The sequence below is a fragment of the Diabrotica undecimpunctata genome, unplaced genomic scaffold (assembly GCF_040954645.1).
Source record: "Diabrotica undecimpunctata isolate CICGRU unplaced genomic scaffold, icDiaUnde3 ctg00000568.1, whole genome shotgun sequence".
Lineage (NCBI taxonomy): Eukaryota > Metazoa > Arthropoda > Insecta > Coleoptera > Chrysomelidae > Diabrotica > Diabrotica undecimpunctata.
The window spans coordinates 7445917-7457771 of NW_027311885.1; positions in this window are offsets into that span (position 1 = coordinate 7445917).

Sequence of the window (11855 nt, forward strand, 5' to 3'; positions counted from 1 at the left end):
GTTGTAAGGGGCGACTAATAGGTAGGAGTCGAGAGGTGAAGAGTGTATGTGTGTGTGCGTGTGTGCGTGTGTGTGCGCGTGTGTAAGTATGTGTGTGTGTCCGTTCGGCTTGCAGAGATAAGAATACGTCCGTGGCAAGAAGTCCCTGAATGTGGTAAGAGGCGACTAATGGGTAGGAGTCAAGAGGTTAAGAGTGTATGTGTGTGTGTGTGTGAGTGTGTGTCCGTTCGGCCCGCAGAGATAAGAATACGTCCGTGGCAAGAAGGCCCTGCCTGTCTTAAGAGGCGACTAATAGGTAGGAGTCGAGAGGTAAAGAGTGTATGTGTGTGTGTGTGCCTGTGTGCGTGTGTGTGTGTGTGCGTGTGTGAGTATGTGTGTGTGTCCGTTCGGCTTGCAGAGATAAGAACACGGCCGTGGCAAGAAGGCCCTGCCTTTCGTAAGAGGCGACTAATGGGTAGGAGTCGAAAGGTGAAGAGTGTATGTGTGTGTGCCTGTGTGCGCGTGTGTGCGTGTGTGAGTGTGTGTGTATGTGTGTGTGTCCGTTTGGCTTGCAGAGATAAGAATACGGCCGAGGCAAGAAGGATCTGCCTCTTGTAAGGGGCGACTAATAAGTAGGAGTCGGGAGGTAAAGAGTGTATGTGTGTGTGTGTGCGTGTGTGCGTGTGTGTGTGCGTGTGTGGGTATGTGTGTGTGTTAGTTCGGCTTGCAGAAATAAGGACACGACCGAGGCAAGAAGGCCCTGCCTATCGTAAGAGGCGACTAATAGGTAGGAGTCGACAGGTGAAGAATGTATTGGTGTGTGCGTGTGTGCGTGTTTGTGTGTGTGTGAGTGTATGTGTGTGTGCGTGTGTGCGTGCCTGTGTGTGTGTGTTTGTGAGTGTGTGTTTGTGTATGTGTGTGTGTGTCCCTTCGGCTCGCAGAGATAAGAAAACAGCCGTGGCAAGAAGGCCATGCAAATCGTACGGGGCGACTAATGGGTAGGAGTCGAGAGGTGAAGAGTGGGCGACTAATAAGTAGGAGTCGAGAGGTGAAGAGTGTATGTGTGTGCGTGTGTGCGTGCGTGTATGAGTGTGTGTGTGTATGTGTGTGTGTGTCAGTGTGTGTGTGTCCGGTCGCCTCGCAGAGATGAGAACACGGCCGTGGCATGAAGGCCCTGCCTGTCGTAATAGGCGACTAATGGGTAGGAGTCGAGAGGTGAAGAGGGTATGTGTGTGTGTGTGCGTGTGTGCGTGTGTGTGCATGTGTAAGTGTGTGTGTATGTGTGTGTGTCTGTTTGGCTTGCAGAGATAAGAATACGGCCGAGGCAAGAAGGCCTTGCCTTTTGTAAGGGGCGACTAATAAGTAGGAGTCGAGAGGTGAAGAGTGTATGTGTGTGTGCCTGTGTGCGTGTGTGTGTGTGTGTCCGTTCGGCTTGCAGAGATAAAAATACGGCCGAGTCAAGAAGGACATGCCTCTTGTAATGGGCGACTAATAAGTAGGAGTCGAGAGGTGAAGAGTGTATGTGTGTGTGTGTGCGTGTGTGCCTGTGTGTGCGTGTGTGAGTATGTGTGTGTGTTAGTTCGGCTTGCAGAGATAAGAACACGGCCGTGGCAAGAAGGCCCTGCCTGTCGTAAGAGGCGACTAATGGGTAGGAGTCGAGAGGTGAAGCGTGTATGTGTGTGTGTGTCTGTGCAAGTGTGTGTGTGTGTCCGTTCGGCTCGCAGAGATAAGAATACGTCCGTGGCAAGAAGGCCCTGCCTGTCTTAAGAGGCGACTAATGGATAGGAGTCGAGAGGTGAAGAGTGTATGTGTGTGTGCGTGTGTGCGTGTGTGTGCATGTGTAAGTGTGTGTGTATGTGTGTGTGTGTGTTTGGCTTGCAGAGATTAGGATACGGCCAAGGCAAGAAGGCCCTGCCTCTTGTAATGGGCGACTAATAAGTAGGAGTCGAGGGGTGAAGAGTGTATGTGTGTGTGTGCGTGTGTGCGTGTGTGTGCGTGTGTAAGTATGTGTGTGTGTTAGTTCGGCTTGCAGAGATAAGAACACGGCCGTGGCAAGAAGGCCCTGCCTGTCGTAAGAGGCGACTAATGGGTAGGAGTCGAGAGGTAAAGAGTGTATGTGTGGGTGTGCGTGTGTGCGTGTGTGTGCGTGTGTAAGCGTGTGTGTATGTGTGTGTGTTAGTTTGGCTTGCAGAAATAAGAACACGACCAAGGCAAGAAGGCCCTGCCTATCGTAAGAGGCGACTAATAGGTAGGAGTTGAGAGGTGAAGAGTGTATGTGTGTGTGTGCGTGTGTGCGTGTGTGTGTGCGTGTGTGATTATGTGTGTGTGTCCGTTCGGCTTGCAGAGATAAGAACACGGCCAAGGCAAGAAGGCCCTGCCTGTCGTTAGAGGCGACTAATAGGTAGGAGTCGAGAGGTGGAGAGTGTGTGCGTGTGCGTGTGCGTGTGCGTGTGCGTGTGCGTGTGTGCGTGTGTGTGTCTGCGTGTAAGCGTGCGTGTGTGTGTGAGTGTGTGTATGTCCGTTCGGCTCGCAGAGATAAGAACATGGCTGTGGCAAGAAGGCCCTGCCTGTTGTAAGGGGCGACTAATAGGTAGGAGTCGAGAGGTGAAGAGTGTATGTGTGTGTGCGTGTGTGCGTGTGTGTGCGCGTGTGTAAGTATGTGTGTGTGTGTCCGTTCGACTTGCAGAGATAAGAATACGTCCGTGGCAAGAAGTCCCTAAATGTCGTAAGAGGCGACTAATGGGTAGGAGTCGAGAGGTTAAGAGTGTATGTGTGTGTGTGTGTGTGAGTGTGTGTGTGTCCGTTCGGCCCGCAGAGATAAGAATACGTCCGTGGCAAGAAGTCCCTGAATGTCGTAAAAGGCAGCCAACTATATTTTCCTTGAATTTTATTGATCAGCTTCTTAAGGCTTCTCCTAACAAATTCGTCTCATCAATTTTGGAAAGCTCATTATCCTAAAATATAAATCAACATGTAACAGTAATCTAACTACCCCACAAACTTGATTATCCATGCTTAATTATTTTAGCTTAAACTATCTAATAAAAAAACAGCCTCTGTTACAAAATCAATCAAACATTCATTTGCAAATTTTGGTTTCTCATAACGATGGTAAATGCCTATTTAACCTACAATTTTAGGATATATAAACAAATTGCACAAACTAGGATAAAAATGACTACTAAAACTCTTTTTTAGTGGGATTTCATCAAAATTTACACAAATATAACATTGTTTTTTTACCAAGATAAAAATACCTTTGAAATTTGAATCATGTGGATCAGAGTATTTGTTCTCTGGGTGAAGCAGGAAGGGTTCTAGCATCTGAAGGCAAATGAGAAAGATCAGGAACTTCTTTATGAATTTTTAATAAATCACCTAGTATTAAAGGACAAAGTCCAGTTGCATAACTTATTGGAAAAATTAAAAACATCTCGATAAGGTTCTCCAGAATTCTCGTTACAACCATATTTAGACCCTTCTTCAGTTTCATTGAAAGAAGAGCTTTGTAAATGATCACCAGAATGGTCGTCCATGTGGTAATTTGGATTATTTTAGGTACTTAACATGTTAATAAAAAGTTTAAATCGGAAGTATTGTAACCTGAACTATTTGAACTGAAACTCTCATCAAAATGATCAGTTAGGGATTCCGAAGAAAGGTTTGAAGAAGATGGAATATAGGGGCTATTAATAATTTCAACAATATTATCTACGTTTTTCGTACCCATCCTCTGTTGATGACGCTTAGAAACAAATCGTTGTCTTTTAAACATAACTAATTTTAGGAAAAATTACACTTACCTTTTTGTAATAAAATAAAAACCAAACTCGGAAGTAACCTAACAAATGGTACCAAATCTTTAACGATATACCAATACCACAGAATACTAATCACAATTGTGATTAGTATTCTGTGGTATTACTTTTGTTTTGCAATAATGATATTAAATTTAAAATTCTACTTATTACTTTTAGATTCATATAATTGTTGTGTTTACCTTAATACTAATTCTGAATCAACTTCAGACACTGAAATAGCACCAATTTTCTAAAAAAAATTTTGCCACTTGGTTTAATTTCAAAATCTCCTAATCTGAATTGGGTAGAACAGATCCTGGAATATTTTGGGTAAAAATTTACATTAAACGGATTTGCCAAAAATCGCGTTTTTTTTTGGACTTAGCCTAAAAATGCGAGAAAAGGCCAAATTTTAATAATTGGGCACATTGGGCATATTTAATAACAAACAACTAATAAAATAGTAAATTATCATAATAATATGACATGTAATAAAACAATTGTAATTATTAACAGGATTTTGATGTTAAATCAGGTAAAAATGCATATTAATATTGTTACATAGTCCAAATTCATGTAAGTTGCACATCAAAATTACCGTTATGCGCACTAGTTGAGTTTTTGTAGACCTGGGTCCTGATTCTAATTGAGATTTCGACTCAAAACCAAAACATGTCGAAATTAATATGGCGACGTCGAAATGCGACTTGGCGAACCTTGTGGATTTCAGCTGAACTAACCAAACGACGTCACTAGTTTTCGACTTATCGAAATTAATTTCAACCACAAGAAAGTGGTTGAAATTTCATTTCGAGTCGAAATTAATCTGACATGACTGACTGGACTGGGAGAAGTGAACTTAGGTTCAGTTTAAGTAGGCGGTGTTTTGATCCTTGCAAGGAAAACTGAGGCAAAAAGTATCAATATGGCTGTGCTTTACGGACATTTGCTAGTTTTGGAGGAATTAGAGAGGTTAGATATCCGACGTTCATAACGGAGGATAAGAAGAATGTTACGGGATACTCAAAATTCTTTTTCACTAAGTGATGCTCAATTTAGGCAGCAATTCCGGCTTAATAAACAAGCTGCAAATTATTTAATAAGGGTATTAGAACCATATTTGGAAGAAGGTGTTTATGCCTCTAGGATACCCAAAATGTTTAGGGTTAGTATTACTAAGCTGCAGTAAATTTAAAAATATATTAGAATATAACCACTAAGTCAAATCTTAGTGGGTATAACTTAAGGATCTCCCACATCGCTTTTTTTTTCTTGCCATCTTTTCTTTCAATTCAAAATATAATTGAGAATGGCCAATATTTATGATTTAACAACTCAAACAAGAAAAAAAAAGGCGTTCACGTAACGTAAACAAAACAAACAACAAACATTCAACAAGCGTAGTGCAGCCAATAAACAACAGGGCCAACCCAAATTTTCAGCAGTGTCAAAATGATCAAAATGATAAAGTAAATATCCCCAGTTTTAACTACAATCGAAATGAATGAGAATCGCTAGCGATTGCGACTGTCATGGCGTAGTCGCTTTTAAATTTCGACATCGAAATGAAATAGAATCAGGGCCCTGCACATTGTTGCCATATTTAAAATTTATTTTTACGGAACAAACAAAGATATATATTGTTAAATCAAAAGAAGTCAAAATATATGTATAATAACCTACCTTAGTATGCCGGTGGATACAATTCTGCCGCAGATTTAAAAAAATGGTGCAGCCTCTCCATGCGGCCAGGATATCTCCTCGTGAAGTAAAATTCGGCGAGGTATCCAATAAAGTGTTCCTGCCTGATGCCATATTTAGGAATACTACTGCGAACTTCCCGCCACAACCTCTCAATGTTATTGGTGTGTGTGCCAGTATCAGGGTCGACAAAATGCTTGAAATGATTCACAGTTTGATGTTTAAATCCTTCATGGGCCAAACAATTATATGATTTCCAACAATCGCTATAAATGGTTGTCCCAGGAAGAATCCTTGGAAGAAGTATTGGCCAGTATACAGACGTCCTCTATTATACTTCCTCCTTCCAAACTTTGCCTCGTCGATCTCTACAACAGTATTATTTCCACCCAGCTTTGTAGAGTTGTTTTTAGCGAAACTAATAAAAATTTCTCTGCAATAACTGTACCAATTTACCATTGTAGAAGAAGATATCCCTAACTCACTCTCCACAAGAGATTGCCGTGGAGGCTTAAGATGCAATAAAGCCGACACCAGAAGAAAAATGTTGTCCAACGGCAATCTAGCATGTTCAAAAAACGTACCTTTTCTTGCCGAGATACAAAATACACACTTTTTAGGAGCTTTTTTCTTCATTATGACTTTTTTATTGCATCTTAAAGTCATTTTGCTGTCCATTTTTAAGGTATTTCCGCACCGGCACACTATCACCTCCTTCAAAACACCGTGTTTGAAATAAAAATCCATAAGTCTGCCTTTATTTGACAGACCTGCCATCCAGGTCTGTCAACCAACACACGCCATTTTTTTAAAGCCTTTCACGTTTTCGCAACGACCATTTTTAAAGAAATGCTACTTTTGCGCATCTCTTAGTTAAGGGTAGAAACATGATTGCCAAGTTTCGCTGTTCGCAGAAATATTTCCATACTATATAATTTGTTTAGACATATATTTACGTACAAATCTATAAACATGTTAAAAACAAAACATTTACATTAATTTCAGTTCAAAATTCAACCATAAATCAATTTTCGCTAATATATTATAATTTTCTGAAATTTCCCAATATAAATTATCCCAACCAAATCACTTAATAACTTTAAAAAACAACAAACCTAACCCAACCTAACCAGTTAATAAATAATATTTATATTTAATTAACAAATTCCTTATTTTCCAACAATGTAAGACTTTTACAACTAAGGCATGCCAGCCAGGCTAAGCAGATTGAATGAAAAAAAGAAAGAAATCAGACAAAAATAAGCAATATGTTTCATTAATTATATATTAGAAATAAATATTAAGTAAATACAACAAATAATCATAACTGAAATAACAAATTCTCTATTTCCATAAAAAATAATTATATTTTTTAAATGAGGCAACATTGTGCAATGAAATGCGCTCAATCTACGTGCGCATCCTGTCATGGAGGCCATATTTTGAAATTTACGTGAAAATGTTACATTTTTAAATGAGACAAAAAGAAAAATTAAAGCCGTGCCCCACAATTTGTGAATTTTAAGTTGCTAAGGAAGTAACACAGAATCCATATATACAATTTATACATCTGGAATAGCTGTGAGTCAAACTGAAATAAATACCAGAAAAATAAATGAGTTTTATTTATTTCACTAATTTATTTGAATCCATGAGAAATATTAAATTAAAAAGCTACTAAACCATGGACGTATAAATAAAGATCTTTATCTTTATTTTAGAATCTTTATTTATACGTCCATGTACTAAACAGATCTTTTTAATCAGATGATGTCTACTTACAATTTAAAAATGTCTATACTAATTTCATGAACCAATATCTTGTTCAATACATTAATTGAATATAAATAAACCCAATGGTACGTCTATGAATGACATATGACATATTTTAAAATGTAAACAAACAGGCTTCCTCATCTTAAATAATGTAAATAAACAGTAGGTACTTACAAATGAAATGAGAGATCGGGATGTAAATATTTCGTTTTTTTGCAAATGCAACACTGTAGCACCATTATTATAATAATGTTTATTTCACTTTTCACAAATAATATCACTCAAAATACAGCCAAAATATCGAAAAACAACTTTTCCTCATCTAGAGTAAAAAGTAAACAAACATGGAACAGCATTTGAAGTTTGACGTAGAGCCATAAGACAGAGAAATGTAAACACCGTTGCCATTAATTAATAGTTTTCAGTGCTTCGACATATAAAATAATTGGTTGATATCTGTTATACTCCATTCGCTTAGCTCGAGCATATTTTGACAGATTCATTGTCGGAAACCTACAACACAACAATTCCTACTTCTCAGTATTAATAGCTCAAGTATCCTACTATTGCAGACTTCTTTCTTTAAAAAAAGAAGAATTATTCTAAATAGTGGAAGTGTATACTAAACCCATCAAATTTTGGGTAGTATATATTTAAAAATTATATTTTAGTTGTTATAATTTAACATAACTATTTATTATATGGTGCATATAAATAAATATTGATTTTCGGTAATTCTCAAAGTTCTATTTTATTTACTATTTAGTTTGTTTACTATTAATATTGGCTAGGAGTACGTGTGCTTGGTTGTATAGTAATTTCCAGCCACTTTTAGTCTGTCAAAAAGTAACTAACTTCGCAAAAAAAAATTACTAAATTCACTAGACAGTTAGGACTGGGAATAGCGAACCGAGTATATACGCTATTATTAAATGATATGCACACATGATATTTTAATTACAATTAAATATATTAATATAACTAATAAATTTTTGGTTTGATAGCACCGGTAGAATATAAAATACGGAGTAATATTTTCAGCGATACGCGAATAACAAATGTTAATAAAAAAACGTGACAACATTTGAAGGTGCTGAGAATGTGACCTATTCAAATAATTTTGGCTTCACAATTTTATGTAAATAGCTGAGTTCATCTGTGTTTATACGTCCATGGATTAAATCTTCTGAATAACTAGTCATATTTGTATAGTAGTTTTAATATTATTAAGTCCGGCGCTGATCCCACCGCCATATTGGTATGATCGTTAGCCACACCTACTGACGCCGTTTTTAATACACACGTTAATATGCTCATAGGTTCTCCCTAGATTCTAACTCGATGCATTGAAAGCGGATTTGCGGATTAATCTCAGAGTATATACCCCCTAGTAAGGTAACTCACATAGAAAGTTTTGGGAGAGAGTTTCTAGCGCCAAATACGGACGGGCCGAAACTAATTTCATTTGACGGCAAATTCAAAACTTAGGTTCTAAATTTTAGGCGACAAATTAAAAAAATATGCTCTGAATTTTAGGCGCCAAAATTCAAAAAGTATGCTTTTAATGGAAAGTAAATATAGTCATAAAATAAGAAATAAAAACTTATTCTATGCCAAAAAATATATTCTCTTTGTCCAAAAATACAGTATACACTTACACATTTTTATATATAAATGTATAACATAATATCTGTTACAGAGAGAGTATATATTATGGTATAGGACAGTTTTTAATTAATATTTTATGATTATATCTGTTTTCCATTACATTAACAAACCAAAGTCCCAAAAACAACAAAATAAAGCACAGACATCCTGACACTTGTTTATTTGTATAATTTTCTTTCGTAAAGTATTGGCTACAAATATTCTCATCCTCCTCATTTCTTGAGCCCTTGTTAAGGTGTGTGTATTGTTAGCTTGTTGTCTCCATTGGCTACAATTCTGTACCAGATGGGATTTCTCTTCATGAAGGGATTTTTCTACCAATCTTCATTTAATCTTCCCATCGTGTTCCCATCGTGTTCGTGTAGATCTGTAGATAATAAAGTGTAAACTCTAGCATTTCTGCGGTCTTGCTCTTCAGGATCATCATAAATTAGCATGTAACTCCATGTAACTATTGCCCAGAAGTAGAAGATCCATGAAAATAATGAAATATTATTAAAATTAAGAATGTATGACTTTTTTTTATAAAATAAGGCCAATTTTAGGAATGTAATTATAAGAGTTAAGAATTTTATAGGAATTAAGAGTTTTAATGATTTTAAAATATATATAGTATATAAATAAACTAATATTATAAATAAACTAATATTATAAATAAACTAATATTGGTTAAGAATTAAAGGTAATTTAAGTAAAAAACAAAATGTACAAAATAGTATCGAGTTTGTATTTACTAACAAAAGTTTGGTATACTTAGGTGCTGTTCTTACCTGGTGCTTGTAAAAATATACTCCTAATCCTCAGAATGTTTAATAGCCATTTGTCCAACTTTAACTTTCACCCATCGACAAAAAATATTCTTTTGATTGGGAATACTATACCATTTTGGTAATGTACCTTCTTCTCTTTTAACATTGTGGGATATGATGTTTTATAACGCCATTTGCTGCTGCAACTTGCAAAGGCGTGGATTACAATGTTGCCACTAACACATTTTTTTGGTGGATATTCACAATTCTTTAGAAATACGTTGTTGTAAATTTAAGTGGTGATTTTAGTAGAATTTGCTACATTATTTTTTTTTTTTTTTGAAAAACGTATAGTATAATCATTATTTGGGTAAATTTGTAAAACTAGTGAAACCATGGCAACAGCACTTACATCAACGTCATAAGTCTTTTGCTATGTCATACCCCTCACCTAACGTGACTAGTAGCGCCGCCGCCATTACGAACGGATGGGCCCATGCAAATCACTCTCCCCACCCGTTCTATTCCACTTGCGCTACTATTGGGTATGTATTGTGATTAATCTGGTGAACGCAACCAATGATTGGTTAAAGTCTTCGTGAGAGAGATAGGCTCTCATTTCTCTTTATTAACTAGCTAGGGTCAAAGTGATGGGGGAATGTTCCAAGGTCATGCATATAAGTTTCCGGGGAATGGCACACTACCACCTAGCAGTGAAACTCCCGTGTTAACGAGTAAAACAATGTTTGGCGCATCACCTAGTGACCGGGCTCGTAACTATATATACAGTCAATCTAATTTACTTACCGTTGCACGTCATTATCATTGACAGAGATCGAAGTTGACATAGTTGCCAAAGTATAAAAAAATCCTGAACCCATTTTAAATCAAATAGGTCACATAAATATTGCAAAAGTGGATTATACAACAAAACAAATTCTTATTAAATTCTTACGTGACATTTTTGAAATAAAACAAACTAATTTAGTTCTCAAATCACGTGCTGTTCGTGTGTATTAAGGTATAAAAAATGCTTATTAAAAGCTTAAAATTTTTATTTTAAAGAAGATCTTTTCGGAATTGAATCATTCCATCATCAGTTTACTAAAAGAGAGAGTAAAAATACCAATATTAAAAAAAGTAAGTTAAAATTTAAATATATAGAAAGAACACGTTGGTTTTTTACTACTTACATAAAAAGTTGTTAAAAACATTGTATGGCCACAGAAAAACATTGGAAGGACATCAGTATTAAAAAACAATCCTCATGGTATTTGCAAAGGTAAATGCAATAGACTGTTAACTTTGTTAATTAATAAAAACTGAAAATGGGGACATCTTACATGACCCCCTGGAGCTGGTGAGGTTTTATCGACTTACATTACCTCTGATCTGTACTGGAGTCTAGGGCTAACTGATAGAAAGATGGTATGAAAAATCAGTTAGTACCCGTCAATGTCAAGTGGAATGATGTAGTAGGAGCAAAAGTCATTGTGCTTTAGTTTGTGAATAGGCCGTTTTTAGTGAAGAATTGTGTTTTGTGTGTAGTAGGATTTAGCTAGCAATTTTTGGTTTTTTTAAAAAAGAGGGGAGAATGTAAAACAATGAGTGACTGTGATGTAAAATAAATTTGGTATACCAGGGTAAGACAAAATTTAAGTAGGTAGTTGAAAATTAATAAATTATTTCAAAGGCGATAAAAAGAATGTTATTACCTAATTATTTCATTGTATGAAGTAAGTAGAGATAAAAGTTGGTTTGAAATTTATGGAAGATGAATCGAGGAAAAAGAGAAAGGAGATGAATGTAAAGATGTAAGCTGAGGATACTGAAACTGATTGTGATAAGAGATTGATAGACGTAAAGTGAGTATTTATAAGAAAACCTGTGTGATTAGTTTAAGATGGTAGTTATTTGAGAGGATGGGAAATTGGATATTGGAAAAGGGGGATGTTAGTGTATTAATGGTGACAAGAATGAAGTTAAGTATGACGGATTGTATAGGGTGATATTAAGCTATGGGAAAATAGAAAGAAATGTAGAAGTAAGTAAAACTGGATGTGTAGTTAAAATAAAGAAAGTTAAATCAGGAGAATAATTGTCGATGTAGTGGGACGAAGTCTCTATTGAGGCTGGTGTGACGATTAACACAATTGGCAATATTTTTCTTTTCCTTGACTAT